At 45.3% G+C, this 20,036-nt stretch overlaps 1 protein-coding gene across 9 annotated transcripts in view; it reads right to left on the reverse strand.

Annotated features, from left to right (window-relative positions):
- IL1RAPL2 (interleukin 1 receptor accessory protein like 2) overlaps positions 1–12,050 on the reverse strand; it is a 373,489-nt gene extending 361,439 nt beyond the window's left edge. For 3 of the 9 annotated variants that reach the window (XM_061446046.1, XM_061446048.1, XM_061446044.1), the window contains exon 1: positions 4,305–4,485. The gene's annotated coding sequence lies outside the window, so the exon portion shown is untranslated. Of the gene's footprint in view, positions 1–2,206; positions 2,287–3,523; positions 3,868–4,304; positions 4,488–4,883; positions 4,904–11,922 lie in introns of those variants that run through there. The other 6 variants (XM_061446050.1, XM_061446052.1, XM_061446047.1 and 3 more) reach the window with 6 other exon arrangements.
- Positions 12,051–20,036: the final 7,986 nt, after the last annotated feature.

The following is a 20,036-nucleotide window of genomic DNA, read 5'->3' on the forward strand; positions in this document are numbered from 1 at the left end:
ATACCAGCTGTTACAGTTCTTACAAAACACCCTTCCACAGTTTTCCACTTAGAAAACGTGGTTCCAGAGAAGCAAGACTGGGCACTTAGCTGTCAGCAAACGCAGTTTGCTTTCAACGTACTCAGCACCATCTCATACTACCTTAAAGTGATAAAGATATTCCTGATGAGAATTTTTTTCCCTTTCACAACCAGGGACTAGCCTTTATTGATATGTATTTTGCTAAATTTGCCTGGATGAAAAGAAGAATTTAATTAAGCAAGCAAACCCGTCAGAATTTGAGAATCATGAGAAACTGCTTCTAGAATATTACTTTCAGGAATTTTGTAGAAATCTTGTAAACAATGAGGTTTGTTCTGATTCAGGCCAAAAACCAAATTAAAATAAATATTTTATGTGCCCTGGTACTGCTCTACCAAATAGACATCCTTGTTGGTTTTAGTGATACATAAAACAGTGCAAAGAGGGGTGGAAGAACAAGCCCTGCAGAACTTCCTAACATGCAGTCTTTCCCCCACCAGCTTTGGCACTGAACATAACACACCTCTCAGTCCTCCACTGAATCCGAAGGGCACTTACCTAGGTCAAGTACCAGATGCTGGAGGAAACCCAGACCATCAAAGCTAGCAAAAAGATTCTCATTATTTTCAGCAAGGGCAAGATATCTTCCCTTTGTCTTCTTTTCAAGGCTGTTTAAAGGAAGATTTATTTTTAGTTGGACACCCTGAAAAGCAAACAGCCTCCTAAAATGGCTCTTTATTTTGTGATAGAGTTTAAATGTTCACTTCCCTTTCCAGCATGAAAGACCTCCTGATAAACAGCTCAGATTCAAATTGTTTGAGGAAGGCTTAGAAACAGAGAGCAGACACGGTTTCCCATACAGCCCTTTAAGGCTGTTTAATAGTTGTTCACGATTTAACATCCCTTGATATTTTCAGCTTGAGCCTCAGTTTTAAGTGAGAGATTACTCAGAGCCTGAATGTTTTGGAGAACAGGGAAAGTCCATACATTATAAATGCTTTATTTGTACTTCTTATTGTTAGTACACATTTTCAGCTCTTTTCCCTCAGCCACGCCTGGCAGCTGCCCACCTCAGCCAGCAGAGATAGCTGCCTACATAAGGCACAGAAACACTCCTTGGAACTTCTCCACCTCCAGTCCCACAAGGGCATCTCAACATAAGACAGACAAGATTTGGACCAAACAACCTCTCTCTTCCAAATGCCACTTAGAAAAAAAAACTACTCTCTGTAGCTTTAACTGGGTAATTGTAACATGTACCCTTCTCTCTACAGGAAACAGCTGCGGACAGTCAGGGAACAAATTACTGTCTGCAAACAAACCAAATCCCTTCACAGACCTATCCCACCCAGAAAGCCTCCCCTGCATGCTCCTAAGCAGGCAGAGCATCCCAAGAGGTGTGGGCCTTACATGTTGCCCAATTTGCTCTCCTTGCTCTGTACCAGCCTATGCATGATGCTGGGCTCATCATACACACACTGCCTCCATACACAGCAGCTGCTCCATACCTCTGGACTCTCCATAGCTCAAGCTTATCATACAGCAGCAAGGAACAGTGCCCACGAGATTCTTAGCCCAGCATACATGCTCCTACCTGCCTCTGCTTCCTCACTCCTCTGGGCTTAAGGCTGCAAAGTCCAGCTTCTTCTAAGGCCCAGGCCTCCAGTCTCCACCACACCAGGAAGCCATCGCCTCCTCCCACTTTTCTCACACCTCCAGACCCTGCCTGATCAGAAGTGACCCGTGCCACAAGAATACTTTCTGCTGAGCTCCCCCCTTCTCCCCAGCAGCCTATGAATCCTTCCTGACCCTCTCAGGCTCTTTCTTGATCTGACTTCTGTTTGGAGAGCAGCCAGTCCCCCCACACTGGTTTCCAACAGCTTTGGCTACTGCACTGCTTCAAAGTGCAGCCACTAGACTGGCAGCCCTGCAGATTAAAAGGCTTTCCACCACTCTGCTCTGCGAGATACCAGGCAGTTCAGACAAAGCCAGCTGATGCCACGTATGCACAGGGGCTCCTGCAATTGTGTGGCAACCACTACAGCTGACTGAAGTTGGCTAAGTACATCAATGTGGCACACCTGGGCTTTTTTCTTACCTCCTATGCAAGCAAGTCTTCCTCCCTTCCCCCCATTTTACTGCTAAAGCATCAATCATCAACTTGACTGGTGATTTGAAGACAAACATCCCATGAGCTTCCAGGTGCTGTGAAAGTAAAAAGGTGGCCTGCAGAGAACTCCTGAGCCTCTCAAATGGCACAACCAAGGATTCATCTCTCTTCTGCTCACCTGCAGCCCAATCAGGGCGGTGAGGATAAGGAAGTCTTGCTCTCAACTAACATCCCTGAACATTCCCATCTGAGCACCCCTCTGCAGTACCCAGAAGCAGGCCAGACGTGCATGTACACCCACACAGGCAGGATATATGCTTTCCAGCATCCTTGGACACCAGCTAGAAAGCTTTAGTTCCATAGAGGAAGGTCTCCCCTCACAGACAGATCTGGAACACACCGGAGGTGCAAGCTGCTGCCTAGCAACACTATAGTGCTTCACAGGGAGGTCAGTGCATGCCCCCATCCTCCTGCTGCAAGAGGTCTCCCATGCACAAGGAATTACCCTCAGAAGGACACAATCCTTAGTAATTTCTTGGAAAGCTATCCTGCACATCCCCAGTTACAATCCCTGCTTAACCATAGACTCATCAAATCCTGAAGATCACTGCCTGTGCCTCAGTGAACTGCCAGAAGACTTCACTTCTTGCATTCACTTCACATGCATTATATTCCACTGGCTTACAGAGCCCAAAACCTCAAATCCCAGCCTGTCCATCTCCTCATTAGCCACTTGTCCACTGCAAATGAAGAACTTGACTCACTGTCAGCTTCCTCCCCAGACTTACCTCCTGCCTCAGGTCTGGCATGAGCCAAGCTTTTCAGCCACCACGTCCTCCTCAAAGCTGGCTGCTCCTTCCTTCGGAGGGAAGCCCCTTCCCATGCACTACATAGAAGCCAGGCAGGCAAGTCACCAGCCCTTACAGCTGAGGTACTTGGCAGATAGAACAGACTGCCAGGCAGTGGCACAGTTATATCCTTGCTAAGAGATAACGTCTCCTTTCAAGCACCAACAGCAAGCCTTCGGGGCGAGTGCCTCTCTCAGGCATGACTGCAACCGCACTCACAATGCCTGGACACCCCAAAACAGCCCTTCCCTGCTCCTGTACCAGCAGCTGCTCTTTGTCTTGCGCTGACCTCTAACTATTCCCTGAGAAACCCCAAAACTACGTGCACTCTGATGGCAATAACCTAACAGCCAAAACCCCCACACCCACCCTATAAAAATATGATTTTTTAAATAACCAGAATAAAGCCAAGAAAGTACAAGCACTGCAGAGGAGCATGAGAAAGCGCCAGCTCCTGCCACGATGGGATTTTCCTCCCAGAACAAGCCCAAGTTTGGGTGTTAACCCAGCAGGTAAGAGGCAGTCCCGAGCACACAGACCTTACCGAGAACTTCGAGAAACTGCAGCTCACAGCATTTTCCACCAGAAACTTTGGATTCTTTGATTCTTAGCACAGACAACAGTCCAAGGACAGGCTCTTTGAAAACAGCTGCTTAATGAAGCTCTTGAGAGGTTTTGTGCCTTTTAGCAGGTTTACGGCAGACCCCAAACGAAACCAGAGAAGCCTCCCTGCCACAGAGCTTTGGGAGGCAGATGGAGACTCCCGACTCACCCAGCATTCAGGACACCTTCGCAGTACCTCAGCGTAGCCAAGCCTCCAAAGAACCGGCACCTTTTCAACAGGCTCCATTGAACTGCGACATCCCAAAAACCGAGTCCTCGCCTTTTGAATCCCGGCAGGAACACTTCTCCCGTCCGCGGCGCTCAGTGAGAGCCCCTCAGTGCTAACCGAGACCTCCCTTCCTGAGGGAAAACACCTCGGACACCGGCACGGCTCCGGGGCCGCCGCGCCAACCCGGACCGCAGCTCTGAGGGAACGCGACCCGCACGGAACACCGCCTGCCCGGGACGGAGAGCGGGAGCTGCGGCCGGTCCTTGCCGGAGCCCCTCAGGAGCAACCGGCAGCAGAGGGTCCCGCCGCGTGCCCCCTCGGCACCGCTGCCCCAGCGCTGAGGGAGGGACATGTCGGCAGCGGCCCCTCAGCCCCGTCCCGCGCGCGGCGGGGGCGACCCCGAGAGGACGCTCCTTGCACCCCAACTTTTCAGGTTTTGAGGAGAAATGTGCAGTTTCGGTGGGCTGAGGACACTGCGGCGTGCAGGGCTTACCTCCCGGCGGCTCCCCGCTAGGTCTCCATTGCCGGCACGGCCCCGTCCGCTGAGGCGGCGGAAGCTGCGGCCGGCGGTGTTGGTGCGGGGGTGGCACGGGCCGCCCGTCTGCGCGGAGCGCGGCTTCCCGCCGCGGCGGGGAACGAGCAGGCGCTGCCGCCCGTCGAGTTGCGGCGGGGCCGCTGCGAGCGGAGCGCAGCGGGACCGGACGGGACGGCGCTGCCCGCGCTGCCCCCCGTGCCGCCGCCGACGGCTCCGCACGCGGCAGGTGCGCCCGCTCCGCACAGCGAGACACTGCAGCTCCCCCTGGCGGCCGCCTCACGCCGCTGCCCGCGCAGTGCCCCGGCCCGGCACAGCCGCGGGCCCCCGCCAACCGCGCTCCGCACCGCGCTTTGCGGGGAAGAAATGCCAGTGCCAAAGTCCCTAGTGTCCCGTACAGCACTGGCAGAAAAGCGGCCACCGGCACCGGTAAGAGACCCTCGGGGCCAAGCACATTGGCCCCGTCTCGGCCGGGAAACGTCCTGAAAAACGGAAGGAGCTTCAGCAAAGCGCTGCAGAAGCGTAAGGAGCAATCGGTACCTTCAAAACAAGTCTCGCAAGGCTCAGGTCAGGATAGGCGGCACTGGAATAGCCCCACGCTAGAGCAGCGTGCGCGGCATCCCCGAGCAGAGCCCCGGAACCCTGCTCCCGCTCCTCTGCCGATGCTCGGCCCAGCGCTGCCCGCACGGCTGTGACAGTTTAACTTGAGTGGGCACAAGAGCGGCTCATCCCGGCGGTTACAGCACCTGCGTTAAGCTGGAAGAAGCCGGTTTCAAATCCACCGCACGTTTCCACACCATCACTAACACCAGTTTAACCAAGCTGCCTTGAACTGAACCAGGTGAAATCTCTCTTCCCTAGCTCTGCTTCTGATGTGGCACATCCATGCTTTCTACAGCTTGGGGTAGTGTTATTTTTAGTTTCCCTGTGCAGCTTTTTATTTGCTTTTAAGTATCTCAGAATAGCTCCATGCAGAATATAATCTACTTGTGGATTTTGCTCAGATTCACAAGAGGACCCAGTTTTGTTAAGGCAACCACGATACAGGCTGCAAATGCCGAGCAACATGGTGGCAAAAAGCTCATAACCCAGACACACGAGCAATGTCCAGACAGTCACAGGAAATATTCTTCCTCAGGAGACCCTCACCATAGCAGTTAGTGTCTCCTCAGCATCCTCCCCCCAGGTCAGAGCAGCTGAGAAGTGCCAGGTTCTGGTCAGCTCCTGCAATGGAGTCATCATCTTTGACATTGATGTCAAAGCCACCAAAGCACTCAGCTCTGCTTTCAGGTCTTTACCCATTATGCAGAGCTGACAATTAGATTGTCTTGTAACCTTTAAAAGAAGCAAATCGGAAGTAGGTGTCACACAGGAACAACAACACTGGTGAGGCCACACCTCAAATCCTGTGTTCAGTTCTGGGTCCCTCATTACAAGAGAAACTGAGGTGCTGGAGTGAGTCCAAAGAAGGGCAACGAAGCTGGTGAAGGGCCTGGAGCACAAGTGTGATGGGGAACGGCTGGGGGAACTGGGGGTATTTAGTCTGGAGAACAGAACCTCAGGGGAAACCTTACTGCTCTCTACAACTGTCTGAAAGGAGGATGAAGCCAGGAGGTGGCTGGTTTCTTCTTCCAAGGAACAAGCAATAGGACAAGACGAAACGCCTTAAGCTGCACCGGGGGGGGGGGGGTTAGATGGATATTAGGAAAAATTTCTTCACCAAAATGATAATCAGGCATTGGAACAGACTGCGCAGGGCAGTGGTGGAATCACTGTTCCTGGAAGTGCACAAAAGGCATGTAGATGAGGCCCTAATGACACGGTTCGGTTAGTGGTGGATTTGGCAATCCTGAAGTAATGGTTGGACTTGATGATGTTAAAGGTGTTTTCCAACCTAGTTGATTCCATGACAAAACTAGCAGCATTTTTAGTCATTTCACCCTTTAAAATCTCAAGTGGAGGAGGTGCTGGGGACAAACAGCACACGGACTGCTTTGTTATGCAAGCTGAAGCCAAGATCAACCAAGGCTCAGGAACACACAAGGTAAATGAGCAAAACTATTGTCATGCTGGAATGTGACAAAAAAAAAAAAAATCAATAAACTGGCCCATTTTTACTGCCTGTATGAATCTTTTAACTAATTAGAAAGAGTCAGTATCTTGCCAGGAGACCTCGCTTCTCTCTCTGACACAGACTTCTTCACCAAGATGCTAATACCTTTGCTGCAGTTTATAACCTCTGACACTTTAGCTACTCTTTCATTCCTCCTGGCATGATTACAGTGTAAAAGTGCTTTTTTTTTTTTTTTTTAAATTATTTATCAGGTCACTTACTGAAGGCACTTTTTAGCTGAATTAAAAGAGTGAAAGCTGAGAAATTAAACTTCCCATGGACTTTGAAATATACACTTAGGTGAAGCTGTACTTAATGATACCATGGATTTATATTTGAACTTTGAAGAGATAAAGCAGTATCATTAGACTTCTTCAGCATTTTGTAATACATCAAAACCCCTTAATTATTATGCTACGATCTATGAATATGTACATTGCTCATAAAAAAAGACCATACCACTGACTAGTTTTTTTTAACTAATTTTGTTTCCCTTATTCTGATCTCATCTCAGCCTATTGAGGAAAATAATCCATTTCACAGACAAGAGTAATGCGACATACAGCTGTCAATCTTCCAATAAGCTCAGTATGAAAAGAGGAAGGTAGCATTCATGGAGCTGAATACGGAGCAGGAATGATCCACTGTGATGGTTTAAGCCCAGCTGGTAACTCAGAACCACACAGCCATTCACACATCTCCCTCACTGATAAAAATGGGAGAGAAATTATTCACACTGTCATACCTGTTTATACTAGGAAGGGATGTCCTAAGAGTTACTGATGAACTTGGGCAATGTCAAGCAGTACATCTGTGGAGAGCCAGAAACTGAATCCATCACCTGGAATCCCATTTAGTTCTCTAATCTTTGGTACATTAAATCTCTCCATTCTTTCTGCTAACCAAATTATTTCACAATGGGGTGTTATGGAGCTTTAATCTAATGCCAGAGAATGCAGTGAAAAAGACTTCTCCACTGACTTCATTCAACTTTGGAATGGCCCCCAGGTACAATTCCTTAATCAGTTTTAATCAATCTTGCATGGATTCATGCACATCCCTTACAATTATTGTGGCTGAACATTCTCATCTGGCTGCACACTGGTTTGGGCTGGGATAGAGTTAATTTTCTCCACAGGAGCTGGCATGGGGCGATGGTTTGGATCTGTGCCAAGAACAGTGCAGATAACACAGGGATGTTCCTTACTGCTGAGCAGCGCTTACACAGGGTCAAGGTCTTTTCTGCTCCTCACCCAACCCCACCAGTGAGAAGGCTGGGGGTGCCCCAGGGGTTGGGAGGACAGCAGGACAGCTGACCCTGACTGACCCTGGGCATATCCCAGACCATGTGGCGTCATGCTTGGCATGGGAAGCTGATGGAGAAGGAGGGATGTTGGGAGTGATGGCATTTGTCTTCCCAAGTCACTGTTACGTGTGACATCCCTGCTGTCTTGGGGATGGCTGAACACCTGAATTCCTTGTCTGGCATTGCTTGTGTGTGTAGTTTTTGTTTTACCTATTAACCTGTCTTTATCTCAACCCAGGAATTTTCTTACTTTTACCCTTTCAATTCTCTCCCCTGTTCCACAGGAATGAGAGAGCAGCTGCATGGGGCTTAGTTGCCAGCTGGGATTAAACCACAACAGAATGCCAGAAGCAGAGACTGTCCTCCCAGCTGCTCTCTTCTGGCCTCCAAACGATCTCTGGGTCTGCCAGGTGAGTGCTTTGCACTCTGTCCTGCCTCAGTCAAGTAAGATAACTTCATTTTGACTTGAAACAGCAGAAATTGTAAAGCTCCCATCTGAGCAGCTTGCTTGGCAGACCTGGGGTACAAAGTGAGCAGCATAATTTAGGAGACATATATTGCCCTAATAAACTCTGCCACTAAGAACAGCTAGTTCCAGAAGTGACCATTGTCCATGGCTATCATCAGGAGACCCTCAGTCTTGCCACAGACCTCTGCTTCTGAATCTCCATGGTTCTCACATTTTTACTGCCTGAATGGGAAGACACCAGGATGAGAACATTTACAGCTATGTAATGTCCCATTTTTTGGCTTTATGTATAGTATTTTGCATATAGCAGCACAGAGTCAGGTTTGATCTTTAGGAAGAATGGCCAGATGTGAAAACTATGTGTGTTGTATATATGCTTCTCAGAGGTGACCCTGCGATGACCATCCTAAGCAAGAGGAAATAAGGCTGAAAACTAGGTCCATCTCTCTGAAAACACCATCAAGCCTTCCTAGCAATTAATTTCAGCAGACAATGATGCAAAGCTGATAGATAACCCACCTGCAGCGAGGCACAAGCACCCAGCCTCCCGAAGACCAGGTGACAGTAACAGATCATCAGGGCTGCAAATCTGTAGGTGCTGCAGAGCATCACCCACTTCCATGCTGCATCCACTGTCTCCAGCCACAGTCTCCTGCTGCCCAGGGCCCCATGCTCTCCGCATGCTGCTCTGCCAGCAGCACCCACGTTGCTGGAGCAGAGAGGCGGAAGCACTGATCCACAAGGATGTGAGATGCTGATGCTGCAACAGCCAAGCACGGAAGGGAGCTCATCCCAGAGATTTGGCAGGGCTGCATTTACAGAGGACAAAAGCCAAAGCAGAAAGAGCCTGTTGTGAAAGGAATGAGGAGGACATCAGTGGCCAGGTAACACCAAACAAAGGATAAGCTATAGGAAGGAATAAACTGACAAGGAGAAAATCTTTCCTGGCTGGTAGCAGCCATGATTCTGATCACCGCTTTTCAGGAGATAAACACAGAGCTGCATAGTAACATATTTCCAGTTCAGCTTTGCAAAAAGAGAGTTTTAATAGGGTGCCAATTCCCTTCAGTTGGAGGGACTCACACAGTAATGTCACTGCTATTGACTAAAGGTGCACACAGACAGTATAAAGCAGCAGTAAATGCCAAGATTTCAAAAATCATTTTGCATCTGACATTCTCCTGGGTTATTTCATGTGAAAGATAAATGCACTATCTTCCAAGCAGTAATCTTATTTGGTACCTAAAGCATATCCAAGCAGTTAAGTTTGGAATAGGGTAACTTTCTTGCTTTTATGCTTGAAGGCTGAAGACAAAATTATTAAGCATTTCGCATGTACACAGTGTAAGAGGACTGACTGCTCTGCATAAATATATGGATTGGAAAATAAGAATTCTCTTCCCCAAAGAACAACATGACAGGCTTACAACAGAGGTAACATGTTCATGCAGGAGGCATTATATTTTTGTAAAAGGGTAAAAAGCTACAGCATATTGACTATTCACCTGTCCCTCTTGACTGGCCAACAGCAGAAGTGGAAGCAATGTTAGGGATTAATTAAAATAAGACACAAATCTTAACTTTGCCTTAATCCAGCAAACAGCTAAACCTGTTAGGAAAACTGCTCAAATGGAGAGCTTTTTGTCATGTGCACAACAGTTTGTGGAGCAGGAATGTAAAATCCACTAACAGACAGTGGAAATATGATGCATTTTCCCTTTGGGAATTTCTCAGACAAGTCTAAGACAAATGCTGCCTTTGACTATTTAATTCACTTTTTGATGGGAGAACCACCTCTGATGAGCATCAACATCCTAAAGCATCCTATCAGTCATAATAACAGAAAAGTCTTTCATCAGCTCCTCATTTCTCTTCTCTTCACCTCCTTTCATTTGCTGTATCTACTAGCAAAACTGTGGTTGGCAGAGACACAGAGACAAAAGATTAAATGCAAGTTGTGCTTGTTCTAACCTCTTGTGGGACTTAGAGAAGCTAATCAACGTTGGATTCACTTGTATTCCACAGATCATTTTTGTTTGGCAGCATCTAATCATAATTGCAAGAAATCCCACTGGAATACAGTTTGGCAAACTCATCTTGGAACAGCTCATTTGGTGCAAACTTAGATTATGTTTTAACTTCAATGATAAGAAATTACTGAGAAGATGACGAGCACAGTTAGTTTTAGATGCCATGAGCTGAGGAAAAAGAGGTAAGTTACCTAAAATGATCCTATCATATTTTGAAAGTTTGTCCTCATAAAATGCAAATTTCTGCAAGTGGATGGTTTGAAAAACCTAGTTTAAAAAGTAAAAGGAAATAAAACACAGAAATCAACAAATACTGATGTCAATCTTCTATGTTTTCTATTACAGCTTTCTTTTCCCTTCTCCATTTTTTACTGATGCTTCTAGAAAAGAAGAAATTAATGCAGCACTTTCTTTACTTTTTTTATGTTTGTAGCAAACAATAGAACTTTTAAATCTGGTTGTAAAAATCATCCTGGTTTGCATTTCTGCTCTGCTCAGATTATCATAGTTTGGGCCACAAAACAGAGCAAATCATAACAATGAAGGGAAGGGTACAATAAACACTTTGAAACTCTGGACTGATGTCAAACCCCCTTAAGTTACTTTTCCAGACAGAAGCTACACATATTTGGGGTAGCTTGTGTTTAGCTGAATAATGGATTTCCCAGGTCAGCTGGCAAAAGGAAAAGAAAAATACTGTTTCAGGTGAAAATTAGATGATAGAGTTTTAGAGGGGAGAAATGTGGTAGAAAACAATGATAATAAATTTTAAATGTTGTTTCGTATCCTTGTTCACACATAAATAAATGGTGTATTATAACTACTTACCCACGTCACACTGTAAACAAGTGTCTCTTTCACGCTGACCAGCAACACTACTAAAATGTAAAGTTCAAGGTCAGATTCAGATTCTAGGGTGTGATTCTTTTGCTTCCCAGAAAGATAACTGGGCTTCAACCCAAGTAGAAGCTATGGACTAGCCTAACATTCAGAAAAAGGAGAATTTTGCTGTTCCCACTTATGTCTGCACAAGGGTCCTCCCTGGCTCTGAACACTCACATGCTGCAGTCGCTGATGGGCCTGCCAGGGAGTGGAGAGAGAGCCAAATGTGTTCAATGACCTGCACTGTGTAGCTGCAGCAGCACAGCTCCCAGCCAGGGTAGCTCACACCAAGCTCCAAGTGGGGACGGTTGGACAGGGAAGCTGCAGTAGTCTGGCTTGGCTTCTCTGAGCACAGCCCACAAGCCAGAAGTATGGCAAAGAGGCTCATACGCCAACAGCCCTTCTCAAGCCCTCACTTCATCTCGAGGGCAAATATAGGCACAAAGATCCTCTAGCTTTTATGCAACATAATACTTGGCAGAAAACAGGTTCCTTTGTTTTCTGCAGGGCACATACATGAAATACATTTGGCAAGAAAAAGGTACTGTACACCTACCCGTTGCCCTGTCAGGCTGCTCCAGTCTACTTGAACAGTGTGACCTGTTTGAGTAGTCCTCCAATTCATCACATCAGCAAGTCAGTTCTGATGTCAGTATTTCAAGGTCTCTTTAAGCATCAGTGACCATACCCTATGCATGAGATCAGAAAAAAAAAAAAGCCACTATATCAGGAGCAGTCAACAAAGCAAAGATATGCTAAAACACTTTTTCCAGTCTTACCCAATTTATTGACTGGTAATAAACACTCTTCAAGACATTTGTTTTCAGGTTGTATCATCCTCTGTTGTCCATGCATTCTAAGGCACTGAATTCCTCTCTCCCAGTACATCTGCAAAGAGAAACATTTATGGAAATAAAGGGATATGATTTAATCTCATATTCAATGACTAAACCATGGCTTTTGATACAGCATTTTGGTTTTTTTTTTGCTATGCCTAAGCCAGACCTGCCCTCCAAGCTGTCTCAAAAGCAATGAGTGTTATCAAAGACAAACAAAACAAAACAAGCCAGTAGAACTGGAGCGAACGGCTTCAAAAACACCTTTGATTGCCAATGCTTTTGGCTTGTGATAACACAGTAATATTCTAAAATTGGCCTGAATTTCTGTAAGAAGCTGTTTATCATTTTTCAGACTTGAAGGTTTCTTACCTAGGTAGAAATGCCGGTACTTGGGAATACCAAGCACATTAAGTGCTACTCTGTCTTGCAGGAAAAGCAACACGCATGCTTAACTTCTATTTTCAGTATTAATACTCCCTGGCAGAAAGCAGGTGGAAGACAAGTGCAACAAGCCCAACAACACTTCTCTGGAAGGGTGAAGACAGACTTGGTCAAACACTGAACTCAGCAAACATCAAGAGAAACACAGTGAGTGTGCTGGGGAAAGGTGGGAGCAGGGGCAGGGAAAGGGCTACAGGGAGCACCATAATTTCACTTACAGGTGCCCTGAGGATGACTCAGTTTAAAGACTACTTCAACAGTACATTCAAGAGCAACAGCCTGACTTGAAAGCTACAGACCATTGATTGACAGCTCTTTTAAGTACATTTCAAGTCCAGTTCCCTTCCTAAATCCTCGTGTTAAATCCCTGGACTCGGTGCTTCAGAATGGCAATGCTTTGCCTACTGAGGGTACCCTGGAGGTCACTGTCATTTCCCCATTCCTTAGAAAGGTACTATGACAATGTCATGGTCTCTGCAGGGATCTGAAATCACTGAATCATGTCCTCTCTGGAGTAATAAGAACCATAATATCAGAAATAGCATTTTCTACAGTGAAAAGGGAAGACAACTTTTAAGCGGTCCTCAAATTTACAGAAGTGACTTTTCCACTGCTCCTCTGATAGAGCTTGCCATTTCTTCCTCTGCGTTATTGTCACCACAAATCTGGCACAACTCAGACAGCAGAAGTAATCCTTTAAGAGTAGTGAACGCAATATAAAATGTTTTCAAAAGTTCACAGATCAAGGTTTCTTAAAAATAAAATTGTAGAGCAAGAATCAGCATTCAAGGACAGTCAGCCAGATGTCTGAATTATGTCCTGCCTTTAAAATATACAGTGGATAATAGTTTTTAAATGGTCTCTGGAAAAGCTGCTATGTGTACTGTACCTTGACATTAAGCCCACAGTAAAGTACTTACCTTCAGGATTCTCCCCGTTTCTAGGTCTTTTGTTCTGCTTCAAACTAATCAGAGCAGCTGCTCCAGAATGTAAAAGGAAAAAAAAAAAAAGAAAACTTATGATTTACTGCCAGACCCCCAGTGAGCAAAGGGCACACACCCATCACTGCAGGCAAGCACCACGCCAGCAGAAGAAAAATGAATCTGAGCAACAGAGGAAAGGCGAGAGGGAGTGCGCTAGGCAGGGAGCTCGTATGCGATAGCTCATTAATGTGAGTGTGTACAAGGCCTGTCTGACATCAGGGAGGTTGTTACAGGATTGCAATGGCATTATGGCATATATATACAGACAAAAGAAGTCATTAGCTTCAAAGAACCACTTATTTATCCCTTTCTGTAAAAAGCAGTGGGCCCTGAGCTCATAAAGCGCATAAGCACATTCTCAGCTTTGCCTCTTGGTGGATCCAGACCAAAGTGTTTGATCTTGACAGCACTCCCTGAGGCAGCAAGGTCTCCTGCATGGGTGAGACTCCTCCATACAGACTCTTCACGCAGATACCAGCAGGTTACTCATTTACAAGAGCCAGGGTGCTTGAAACAGCACTCAGTTCTGCACAAGCTGGGAAGGAGAGACTGAGTATCTTCTGTCACTTCCATGGGCAGCAGAATACCTTGGGGTATTCATTCAGCCTGGTGTCCTTGCTGCAACAGAAGAACCTCAAAACTCAGCACTAGTTTCTTCTAGTTCCAAAGATTTTCCTTATGATTGCCTCAGGACTTACATCAGAGCTCAATTTTCACTGACTCATTCCTTTATGAAATTCTCCACTTATCTGCCATTCTGCACACACAGAGCTGGGGCTATTCCCTCTCCTCTCGTCTCATTTGTGGGCAGGCTGAAAACAGTTTGGCTTTGCCTGTTACATGAAGATCTCTTTGATTGCTTCTTAGGAAGTTCACTCTTGGCAGATTCTTCAGTTCTTGGCTGGACCTGACAGCTGATCACTAGCCTGGTTTGAATACGTGGCCACTGCAGAGCTAGGCCATTTCTGTGTAAGATCCTCTTTGGGGACCACAGAGATCCCTTAGCAAACAGCAGTACCTTTAGACCTCACCTGCACTGCCATCGGTCAGACATAACTATTCACATTAGGGGTTGCACCTTGGTTATTTATTGAAGTGAAGATTTGCACCACTTTAGCAGTGAACAAAGTAGAATAAAAGAAACCTGACGACAGAAAAGCATGGGGGAGCCACATGAATGCAGCTGTGAGGCCAGCCCAGGCAGGAATACCATTTCACACTGCCCAGGGACAAGGCTGCAGCTTCACAGTGTCCTATGGACATGCATTCGTCTTCCAGCACATCCAGCCTGCAGCAAACCCGAGGATACAGAGGCTTACCCAGGCACTGCTGAGGGTAGGGGCTTCCTGAGACACCTCCAGCCTCTTCCAGTATGACTTGTTCAACCTCTGCTCCAGCCCAAGCTGAAGATGGTGACAAACACCACTGTGCCCCTGTCTGGAGATGTCTCCTCCAACACAGGCAATTCAGCCTTGTGAGGGAATGCAGATCTGGCCCCTTAGCATGTCATCTCATGTTTTTCACTAGGAAATTCAGATTGCACATATCTAATTAATGGAAAACAGGGATAAACAAGCAGATTGCTTGCTTCAATTATGTGCACAGCGCCTGTGGGGTTACCATTTAAAAATCACAAAGAAATAAAACAGTCAAAATGAGTAAAAAGATGTAGACAGGAGTATACAATCTGCAGCTTACCTTGGTGATGACTAAAAACACCTCTCCACCAAGAGTAAAAAGAAGCAGGTTATTCTTGGCAAATGAGTATAATCAAAAATTTTTCAGCCATCTGTAAATAACATCTACCTGGAGCAGCTTTACATAATTAAACAACTTCCTTATGCGTGTTCCACAGACCCTTCTGCATAGATAGGGAATAAGCTGCTCAAAATGAAGACAGAGGAGGAAAAAAACCCAGAAGCTCTCCATTAATTTATTTAAATTTCTCCCAGAGGCAATTTCTCCAGAATCCCCCATATTCCATGAAGTCAAGCATCTGCCTTCCTTGCAGCTTAACTTACTGAAAGAAGCATTACCTGGACAAACAATCCTCTCCCTAAGCAGCTTAACAAGTTTGTGTAAATGTTTGAGCTGCTGTAAAGAGGCAAGAAAATCATGCCATATCCTATTTAGAAATTTTCTTGTTATTCTGAGTTCCTCAACTGTTTGCACAACCAGATGGATTAGATCAACACTCTCTGAGGTGGCTATTTTGGGTGACATGACTCATGTCTAGTTCAAAACTGGGAGAGTAAAATATTTCCAGTTCAGTGATCTTAATAATTAGATGCAAACCCAAGTCCTTTGAATGACTTGATTTATATTTAGTAGAACATTAGTGAGACCGATGATCAAAAATCATTGCTAAGCTGCCTTTGAAAATTAAAATGGCCAACAATGCCAGCACAATGAAATTCCCCTGCCTGTCCTCTGTGTAAACTAGCTGATTCTAAAACAAACACCAGAGTTGTTTCTGTTGACTTCTGTATTCAATAGATATCCATTTTCAGTACTAAGCAGAACTGGTTGAGACATTTGGCATTTCACCTTCCTCCTCTTCTTCATCTGGTTCTTGTTTTATTTTCTTAAGCACCTGTGGGAATATTTCTCCCTCACAAAAGAAAAAAATAAAAGCTACAAAAAATACAATAACTTTCTGTTCAGAAGTCTCTAAGGGACTGAAGGAGACCATTGACCAAAATTTAGGTCTACAATAACTTTAGAAGTAAGCACTCCACTAGTATTGCAGCTAGAATTCCTCACTCAAAACAAACTGGAGGACCAGGTTCTTTACTGGTTTACACATGGATTTCAAGTGATTGCTTCAGAGATCTCCAGGGACATTCAGGCCTCAGTGTTATTGCATCTATACAAACCCTTTCTGAGAAAATAAAACTTTTTACCTTATCAAGTATCCTAGCATTCCTGAGAAGCTCTGCAGTGATCATCATCTCAGATTTAATTGTACTAATGGGATGAAGCTAAATAAACTGCTAGTTTACAGTGAGTATCTCCTGATTGTTGCTTGCATCTTCTCAGTCACAACAGTGTTACGTGACTGAAAATAACTTAGAAACAAACACTCCAGTGAAAAATTCACCAGATGTGTTAATGGTCCTGACCCCCAGGGTAAGATGCACCCCAGAAAGAAGACTCCGTGCATAACTAAATAATATGTGTGACTGAAATATCCCAGATAATATGAAGCATGCAAAAGAGATGTAATCAGTTTTAGAACAAAGTAAAATCTGCATTTATCCTACTTCCACTAATATCTAAAGATAAATAATGTCGTGCATTAAATACTTCCATCACTTTTGTTTCAGTGGTAAAAATCTTCCAGCAAGTACTAGAAAGCAAAAATAAACATCAATGTGTGCAAAAACAATCATAAAAGAAAGCAAGCACACAAAAAACACATAGTACAGTATGCACTCAGCGCAGATTTTCTAGTCTGATCCCTTTTCAAGAGGGGAAAGGGTGAGTTTTGGCAACTCCATCAAGTGAACAGAACTAGAGATAAGGCAGGGGGTTTTTTGCCTCAGAAATCACAATTTCATCATCTGTATCCCAAATACAAACACACTTTCCATTAGACAGGCCCAATCTCCTCTGACAGAAAGAGCAAAACACTTGCTAGATCAGAAGAAAACAGGGAGATTGCTTTCTCAAGCTAGCTGATTCAAAGGAAAGTATAGCAAACTATCGTGAGTTCAGTGTTTCTAAGCCTGCACAGTCATTTCAGAGCACGTGGTTTAACAAGCCTCATCAACCTTTACCCTGCTTAGCACCTCTTAGCAGGCATAAGGGAAAGGTATATAGTTCTGAAAGGTAAATGTTGTTCTTGGTATAGCCTTCACTTCTGAAATACAGCCTCCTCTGATTTCTAGCTAAAGCATGAAATTAAATTGCTTTTAAATGAACTGATCTTGTGTGGTGTGTAAAATCCTTACTAGTTTTGTATCTGTGTATATCTCAACACAGGATCCTGTGGAATTGAGATCTACAGGTTAAGATAACAATCTTGCACAGTACGAAAAGAATTCATTTATCTATTTCAAGCTTGTCACCTCTGAGTTTCATTGACCATTCCTTTTGTATACTGCAAACACAAACACTGCTGACCCGCTCTGTGCCATTCATTATTATACACCCTTCTGTTACACTCTTGTGTATTAATCTGCTCTTGGAATTAAGTGGGGTTTACCTTGCCTAATAATTGTCCAGATGAAAGCCCTCTTATGTCTGTAATTATTTCAGCTGCTTTTTCTGGTCCCCTTTCATTTTCAGCTCTAGCCTTATTTGAAAGGGGAAGATGATTTTGCATCCATTTCTCCAGCTGCAAAGGAGCAGTAATAAGAAGGCCTGAAACAGGAATATAGTAAGCAGGGAGGCTCCCATGTTATTAACATTTATTTTATGCTGGTATCTAGAGGCACCAGCCGTGCCTGAGTTCTATTGTGATAAACTACACAGCCATTAGTACATGACAGTCCTTGCTCAAAGGACTGCATCATGAGGGATATAGGGATCTCAGGGAGGGAGAAATCATATTGCAAGTTTACTTGTCTAATGCAAACTCATTGCCTTTCAACTTCCCAGCGGATGCAGCCTGTGCTCAGTGAGAGCATAGTGCATGTTTGATAATGAGAGCACTTACATTTCAACCCCCACAAAGGGAGCTGGTCCCTGCCGCCACAGATCCATGTGCAACCTTTACCACAAAGCTACAGACAAACCCCTCCTCACAGTATCTATATCTACACACAGTCAAAAAATGGCACTAAGACATCACATACTAAAGAAATACCATGCTGGCAGTAGCGAGGAGCAGAAAAGCTTAGGACTCCAGGGAGGAACATGACTGCTGAGCAGTCATAGAGAAGACAAGCACAGACCCCATACTCATGCTTAGTGGTCACTTTAAAGCATGAAGCATTTCAGTGACCAAAATCACTACAATCTAGGCCCTGAGGAGAATGCGCTGGGTATCAAATGGCCTGTTTCCAGAAAATGCCCATATTGGTAATGCCATCAGAGAGAGAACATTTCAGAAGCATCAAGCAGATAAATAAAAGCCTAAATTTGACTTAGAAGGTGAAAATTAAAGTACCTAAATTACTTGATGTCGCGGTTTAAGCCCAGCCATAAATCAGAACCATGCAGTCTCTCTCTCACTCCCCCTCTTACTCCCCCTGCTCTCAGAGGGATGGGGAGGAGAATCAAAAGAATGTAACTCCTACAGGTTGAGATAAGAACAGTCCAGTAACTAAGGTATAACACAAACCAATACTGCTACCATCAGTAACAATAATGATAAGGGAAATAACAAGGGAAGAGAATACAACTGCTCACCACCCTTCAACCGATACCCAGCCCAACCAAGCAGTGATCCAGCCCTTCTGGGTAACTGCCCCCAGCTCTACATCCTGGGCCTGATGTGCTGTGGTATGGAATACCTCTTTGGCTAGTTTGGGTCAAGTGCCCTGTCTCTGCTTCCTCCCTGCTTCCCCTGCTCCCTGGCAGAGCATGAGACTCAGAAAGTCCTTGGTCAGACTAAACATTTCTGAGCAGTAACTAAAAACATTGGTGTTATCAGTGCTGTTCCCAGGCCTAAAGTCAAAAACACAGCACTGCACCAGCTACTAAGAAGAAGAAAAATGACTGCTACTGCTGAAGCCAGGACACTTGAACACAACAACCTGGACCTTACAAGCTCTGCTGCTTTCTGCTCACACCAGCTGTGTGCAAGTATCAGGACAAGCCATTTCACTGCCTGAGCTCATCCTTCTCCTCCCACCTGGCAGATGGCTCTTGCTCTGCCACCTCCTCCTCAACAAGCCCTTTTGCCCTGTGCCACAGGGGCTGCCTCCTGCTCACCCCCCTGCTCTAAGCTGGAGAGTCCGCAGGAGCCCTGGCAGCAGACAGGCATATTTGTTTGCCTGCTTTTTTCCGCTGGAAACAGTTTACTCTAAAACAGCCCTGTTAGAAATAGGAAAAGGCAGGATGTTTGCTATATGGGCATAAAGACAGCTCTACAGCAACTCTGCTCACTATGCACATGATCTGTTTAGCAGGGGAAACGGGGCAAGGTCAAAGGAGCACTCAGAAGCAGGCAAAGAGCTTCACCAGTGAAGGAGCACCAGTGTTGGCCTTTGAGAACAAGGGCTCTCTTGCCCTTTGAGTACACTTACAGAACACTAAAGCAGCCAGAGTAAAATAGCAAAACCGGTGATGGAGGAGCTCCTTGAGGACAGTAGCTAGCCCTTGATTGTTTTTCTTTGATTAAAGGCATAATATTAGAACTAGTCACTTATCAAGGATGCAGGCAACAGCATTTTTATGAGTTCCCACAAGCTCAGATCTTATACCTGATTTCCTTTAATGATTAATGAAAAGGTTTTCTCTCCCTTGCTAGACAGGTCATCTGTCCATAATGACTGTGATGGTGGCCAATGCCCAGGTTATTCAAGGATCCTTCCCTCCCCACTGCCCATCCCTTTCTAATTTCTGATTTTGGGCAGGTCAACCTCCTTCACTTGCCTGTACTATACCACAGGCATATTTTAAAATGTGAAATAGCAGGAGGGTTCCTAATACACAACCAGAAATGGAACACATGTGACTGCA

The sequence above is a fragment of the Pezoporus flaviventris genome, unplaced genomic scaffold (assembly GCF_033815535.1).
Source record: "Pezoporus flaviventris isolate CSIRO_AGI_PZ_B2104156 unplaced genomic scaffold, CSIRO_AGI_Pfla_v1 ptg000005l, whole genome shotgun sequence".
NCBI lineage: Eukaryota > Metazoa > Chordata > Aves > Psittaciformes > Psittacidae > Pezoporus > Pezoporus flaviventris.